At 45.3% G+C, this 7075-nt stretch overlaps 1 non-coding gene across 1 annotated transcript; it reads left to right on the top strand.

The window, feature by feature from the left end:
• The first annotated feature begins 5595 nt into the window (after positions 1-5595).
• Positions 5596-5667, top strand: TRNAQ-CUG (transfer RNA glutamine (anticodon CUG)). The gene has a single exon. It is a non-coding gene; the product is annotated as a tRNA-Gln (tRNA).
• Positions 5668-7075: the final 1408 nt, after the last annotated feature.

Here is a 7075-nt window from a genome sequence, read left to right as displayed (position 1 = left end):
CAGGGGCGCCCGTGCACAGCCCTGTCGTGCAAGTCACTTCCCGCTATACGGGCAGTGATATGCGCGACGGATGCTGCTGCACCCGCTGCACTGCAACATTGCCGCCGGCTCCATGTGGAGCCAGTGTCAATGTACAGGCCCTGCATTCAGCTGGGCTGGTGGGCGGAAACACTGTTTCCGCCCTCCGGCCCAGCTGAATTTCATAATTTGGCCGGTGGGGTCTTCTGCGCGCTGGCGGTCTTTTGTTGACCGCCAGCGCCGAACTCTGTGGGTTTTCCGGCCAAGTTCATAATGAGGGTCTTAGTCTCTGGTATGGAAGTCGTAAATGTCTAGCAGGACGAAGATGCAGGCTGTGTCAAATGAGGGCTCAGGGAGGCAGAATACCCTTCCAGAGAGAAGCCACTTAACAGGATGTGCTGCTGCAGAAAGGAACACAGTGGGTGCTACTGTGAAGTCAAGGTGACTGACAATGCACCTTGGGAGGGTTCGTGGACATATTGGTTCCGGTTTCCTTTTGGTTCTCAGAGCACCTTTTGGCAGAAAAGTTTGTAAGTCTCAGTTTTTGGATTTGAGCTATCTGGGCACCTTTAGCGCCACTTCCAAGGCCCCAGGACTGTGGGGGCACCACTTGGAGGATCAGGACTCACTTAGGCCAGTTCCAGGTGCAAGTTCAAGATGCTTAGAGCCTTTCATGTCCCTGGGGTTCGGATCATGAGGACAGCCAACTAGGCCTTAGAGTCACTTTGATAGCCCGGGTTCAAGCAGGAAAGCAGGTCTCAAGCAGCAGGGCAGTCCTCTTGGTGTAGGAGGGCAGTTCCTTGAAGTACACAGCCATCCACAGGCAGCAGGACAGTTCTCTGAGAGTCCTCCCACATCCAGAAGTGAACTGAAGAGTGGATTTGAGGGTACTAATTTTATACTTGGTGGCAGCTTTGAAGTAGGAAAAACTTCTGGAGTTTCTCCCCACAAAAGTGTCTGGAATTTCCTGACTTTGCTCTTGTCCCAGGATGTCTCGGGTCACAAACAGCTAGTGAGTTCTTTGTGAGTGTGCTGAGGCAGTACATTTTAAGTGCCAGTGGTGCTCTGCTCAACTCCACCGCTCTTCCTGTCATCATGGCCCATCCTGCCAAACATCCAGTCCTCTTTTGATGTGGCTGATCCTGCCAAACATCCAGTCCTCTTTTGATGTGGCTGTATGGAAGGAATAAACGAAGGCCAAATGCCAACTACACCTAGTCCTGTGACTCAAGAAGCAGGGTGCAGGTACCAAATGATTAGGAGAAGAAAATACTAACTTTCTAAAAGCATACAAACATTGATGGATGGAATGCATGACTTAACCTCAGCCACTGGTAATCACTTGGGGCCACACCCCAATCCATTGTTACTTGTCAAACCATGCCACCTCAGTTTGGAGCCAGCCATGTGCAAATTAGTCGCAACTCTTATCCAATGAGAGTAGCTCAGTCTGAACTGCCAGGCAGGTTCTTCCTGAACCCAAAACACAAGCAACTCAGACCTGGTTTCGCTCTGGTTATGGGGTCAGAAGTTCAGTATGGCTTGGTTCCAGTGACTCAGTGTGCACGGGACTCACTTCTGGGCATAGCTGTCTCACTTAGGCTGACACAAAAAATTATACAAAAAAATGATGGATGGAATGCACAAATTAATATTATTCACTGATAATCACCCTGGGCCACATCCCAATCCATCATTATTGTGCACACCATGCTACCTCAGTTTGGACCCAACCATATGCAAATCAGTCTTGACCCTGCCCCTCATGGGAACAGTCCAGCCTGAACTGCCAGGCAAGGTGGATCCTGAACCAGGGTCATTGGCTGTATGTCTGAATTGTATATGGCTTGAAGGTACATAAAGAAGAAACATAGAATGTAGCGTCCTCTAGGGGCTCTTTCTATGGTTTCATATTTTGTGGCCAGGAAGTTGTGCCCTCTAGGGGCTGTTTTTATGGATGCAGTGTATGTGGCCTGAAAGTATATAAAAAGCATACTGACGCCTGCTATGTTCAGTTTGAAATGTATTTTTGATATAATTATGTTGATTGTGATTACTGATGAAGGTCGCTATGCGTTATTAATATTAATAATTGCATTTACCCATGTTTATGATTGATTATTGCATTTTCTCACAAATTGATAGTGTTTCAACATGTGGTTTGTTGTTTTTGTAATGTGATGACCCTTTATAGAGCTAATAGGCCACTTTATTTATAATGATGCCCTCCTATATCATGATGTGTTTTCTAGTATAGGTGGGGGGTATTGTGATTTTGGGGCTCATGAGCCTTTTGAGGTTAAATAAGATTTCATAATGTCATCTAAGGTACTTTCTGTCTGCCTTATGTACATATTTGTCAATAAATGCATAATATTTAGCAATGCATGTGTGAGAGATAAGTTTATGTTTCCTTTTTTAAAGGAAAAGCAAGGACTGGACAATCGTTTATTGATTCGTATTGTTGCGTGCCAGCGAGCGCTGATTACCAGCCCCACGCCACATCCCTTGAGCAGGCCTTGGACTGCTGTGATTCGCTACCCTGAGATATTCAAGCAGTACAATGGGGTGCTTGGCCCCCGGTAAGGGGAAATTGTGGACCTAATACTTGCACAGACCTCACATCCTGCACAACTAATACCCCAATTACCTACGGTGAGGTTGCCTTGGTGTTACAAACCAGGCTTGAGAATCTTGAAGGTACCGCAGGACTAACATAGGCGTCTGCCCCGCTGCTTATGGCTTTGAGAGTGAGCAGCAGAGGTAGAGTGCAGGAGCTGTCCACAGGCCTGGCCCTGCACCTTCCCAAGTGTTCAAACCCACTCTACATGACCTCTGGTGGTGCGCTGAAGGTGGGGAGTGCAGGTCCTGATGAGCTCTGGCACTGCCCCTCACCACCCATGAGCAGTAGGGGTGGTGCACATGGCCACACCCCACCCTCGTTGGGCATCTGACATGCACTATACACTGCCTATTGCTGTATGTCGCAGGGGTGGGCGCAGAGCTTGGTCTCCAGGTTTTGGCCAGGTTCTGCGCTCCACCCTTCATTGGGGTCCAACCCCAGCTGTTATTGGTTCCGTTATGTGCAATGGGGGTGGGCCACAGGCACCAAAGTTTCTAGCTTTTGGTAATCTTCAAGAGGTCTTTGCGAATTACCGGTCCAAGTATCTTTAAAATTTGACCTCATTATGCTCAACCTTTACATATTTTTTAATTGTTATTTTTCAAAATACTCAACAGATTTACACCAAAACAACAAAAAAGTGCAGTCCTTGAATAAGGTTCTACATTCATGCTAAATTTAGTGCAATTCTGTTTATTCATTTTTGCTCTGTGTTGAAGACCAAAAAATCCTATTGGGTTTTAATTGCCACTTTTGTGACAGCTCGTTTCTGTTGTTACTCGCTTAATGGATTGCTTGAATACTTGCAATGAGCAAACCAAAGTAGTTGAACTTTTTTTTTTAAGTTTCATACAAATACGTCGAACGGAACTGGAGTTAATAAGAAAACTACATTTTCTTTGTATAAAGACTCTGCCTAACTTACTTTCGCCAGTAGGTGGCAGTTGCAGAATCTCTGAAGTGTGCATCTCAGTGGCTTGTAAGTAGTCACATTTCCTAAGGTATCAAACCACGGATGCCAGCTCTAAAGGGTTGGGTGCCACTCTAGGTCTGGGGTCAACGCCAGGGCACTGGATGGCCCAGTAGACTGGTTTGTCTTTCAACTGGAGAGATTTGATGGATGTTTGGATGAGTCTGCTTTTGTGATTTGCTCAGCTCAGCGGAAGAGCTCTATTGGTCAGGACGGACAGTCAGGCTGCAAATTCTCACATAAAGTGACTGACAAGGGGAACTAACTTTCAGAGTCCTTCCTTTGGCACATTCTCTTCTCTTTTCAACAAAGGCTCACATCTCACTTCATTCAATGGACTTATCTTCTGGACATGGAAAATTATCAGGTGTCTATGAATTATCATGAGAGTGGATACAAAACAAGGAACAGGCTTTTTTGAAGCCACCAATCAGAAGTCCAACTGACCCAGCATTTATGAATGAGTTATTTTCTAGTTCCTCTAATGGGGATAGCAGAGTGAAGCCTTCTGTGATCCCAAATGCGAGCAGAAACTTATATCAGTGCGTATTAGATATATTAGCAATTCATAGTTTTTTATATTTATAAAGTGTCAGTAAGGACATATACATGGAGCCCTCATAGCTGAAGTTATAGAGGATTCCGATAGTCATTGTGTTGTCAGTAAGGTCTATGCTCTTTGAGATAAAATCATTTTCTCATTACCAAAGCTCAAGGCTCATCCTTTAAGCTGGTTCCTGAGTCCCTCCAAGTCTTCTGTGTGCTCTGTGGCTGCACTTGGTGCAGTGAGTGTGCATGCAGAGCCCTAATGTGAAAACATGAACGCTCCCTTGAAACAAAGACAGGTGGTAAAAAAAAAAAAACCTCGTGCAAAGAATAAAGAATGTGTGTCCTGGGACAAAGCCAGTGCTTAATTTGTGCTTGTTGTTTCCGGTGCTGAGCAGTTATTTTTTAGGGCAGAACTTATTTTCTGCCTCAGGCATTTACTGCGAGCAAAAGACACATATGGGAAAGATGGAGGAAGAGAAAAACAAAAAAGTGTCACAAAGGGAGAAAGCAGAAAGCTGCGGGAGTAAGCTGAAGGGGCCGGGAGTGCCTTTAAATGGACTGAAGAGGCCCAAGATGGCTTCAGGATCACGCTGCCACAGTATTCTGTGTTCGCACATTTAAATGCAGCAGCCGCGTGTTTAAGAGGAGGGCTTTGGGCACCGGCACGTTTTTATTTACAAATTAAGCACTGGACAGAGCTCCTCATGCAAACGCCGCCCACCCATCTTGTGATGAGTTTAGTAAACACAACAGGCTCTCTGTAGAAGCAAACCACACTGCTGGGGTCTCCAGAGGGGCAGTGCCCTCTGCCTCATGGGAAACCGAGACCCCTCAGAATGGGGTCGACCCTTCTCCACAAATAGCTGAGGGAGGGGCTCTAGTTGAACCACGGGGCACACACTACTCCCGTTAAAAGCGCAGCGTAGAAGTGCTGACGGGTGCGCCGCCTTGAGGCCTGTTTCTAGGAGCCAGGCCGCCGTCGTTGTACTGAAACTACATATACCTTGCTCTCGCTGCAAGGAATTTCCCCCCCCCCCTCATTCCACAAAACATATTAATCCTTTTTTTTTTTTTTATCCCATGATCGCTTGTTTTCTTTCACGGTAAACCAGTTCTTTGTTGGTTATTTTGTAGCCACAACTGAGAAAAAACACACGAGGAGGTTTGTGAACTTTTAAAGCCATTTTAGTGTTGATGATTTAAGGGCCCGGCTGCTGGAGAGAGCTGCGCCCCTCGGGGCTGAAAAGGAAAATTATTTCTCTGCCAATACGAAAGGATCACAACCCTGAATTTAGGACATTACTCTAAGAGAAGCGCAGTGACTGACACCCTCCTGAGTACAAGGGAGCGGGTTTATATGGACGGAAATTATAGTCAGCACTTCCGGGGGTCTGATCCTGCTCAGCAATGAACCCTCAGGAATGAGGCTGCAGCCGGTTCCATAGTGTAATGGTCAGCACTCTGGACTCTGAATCCAGCGATTCGAGTTCAAATCTCGGTGGGACCTGAGGATTTTATTTGTTCAAAAAAGCGTGTACCCCACAGTGATAAAATAGTTCAGTAAACAATAGCATCTGGGGACATCTTGTAAAAGCTCAGAGTTCATGGAGTGACCTGGATACAGATTAAGTGAAGCACCTGGGTTGAGAGAGCCTCTCGCAAGCGGCCAAGGACCGGGGCTTAGCTTTGAGCTGCTATTAGTCAGACACTTGCGAAAACACAGAGAGGGAGCAGGGGCGTAGGAGACAATACATTTCTGGGGGGGACGGGGACAGCCTTGGGGAATTTCAATCAACCCTATACAAATTGCTCGTTGTTTACAAACTGCAGGCTCCGATAAATATACGCAATCATATATAATGGAAGTGAAATAGGGAGAAAGGAAGGCATGTTTACACAGTCTGAAAGTATCTTTTATTGTTATTTATATTCACAAAGTAATTAGCTAAATTGTGAAGATAACATGTTGATTAACCTTGCATCTTCATGCACCAAGCAAATCAAGGTAGGAGGGTAAAAAGGAAGAACATACCCTTTGTGCCCCACACCCATCATGCCCTTCGCCTCATGCCAATTGGAACCGCACTGGAGATATCAAAAGCGATTAGGTACAATAGTTGTAAACTGTGCTCGGAAACCATAGTTCTGATAACACTTCTACTCTTGTGTGTGATCTTGGGAAGCTCAGCTCCACATCAGTCATAACTAGACGCATTTCAACTGAAGATGCTCTTGCAGTTACAGTCTATATAAACATGGATTCTCTAATCTCTGTATAAACTGCAGTCACTAATTTCTTTAGAAACGTCTGTTTGTGATGCACCAAGTCACAGCGTGTAAAGAAAAGACATTCACTGATTATAAAGAAAAGACATCAGAAAATGACTATGATAGGGTTATTACAGTCGAGTTCTGACATTACAATGCCTTCTGCCAGAGCTAGCAGCCAAGGTAAAAGGCAGATCAAGTCAAGGAGTATAATTAATAAAGCTGTTTACAGCAAAAAATTGAATGTTGCTTTTCTTTCTTCTGCTCTACTTTAATATCTTGAAATGACAGAAGCTATGCACTAAGGTTTTAAGTGGTTTGTGGGAGAGTTGGTGGTGTGACCATGTATTATATGGGTTAAAATACCCCCTTTGTACATAAGGATATTGCAAGTCACCTTAAAGTTCATACCTTATGAACAAGCATTGGCAAAGCCAATAGGTCTCGCCCATGCAAGTTCTATTGCCTTTGCCAATGTGTTTTAGCCATGCTGTACACTAGTGAGACTACTATTCAGCATGGCTCAGAGTTAATGGCATAAAGGAGAATGATGTGTCATCGACTGGTGTGGCATAGTATCATGGAGTAAGTAGAGTGTCCTAGAAGGGAGCAGTAAACTAACTTTAAAGGAACAGGGGTCCCTTGAA

The sequence above is a fragment of the Pleurodeles waltl genome, unplaced genomic scaffold (assembly GCF_031143425.1).
Source record: "Pleurodeles waltl isolate 20211129_DDA unplaced genomic scaffold, aPleWal1.hap1.20221129 scaffold_70, whole genome shotgun sequence".
Taxonomy (NCBI): Eukaryota; Metazoa; Chordata; class Amphibia; order Caudata; family Salamandridae; genus Pleurodeles; species Pleurodeles waltl.
Note: the sequence above shows the minus strand (reverse complement) of the source record. Positions and strands in the feature narration are given on the sequence as shown.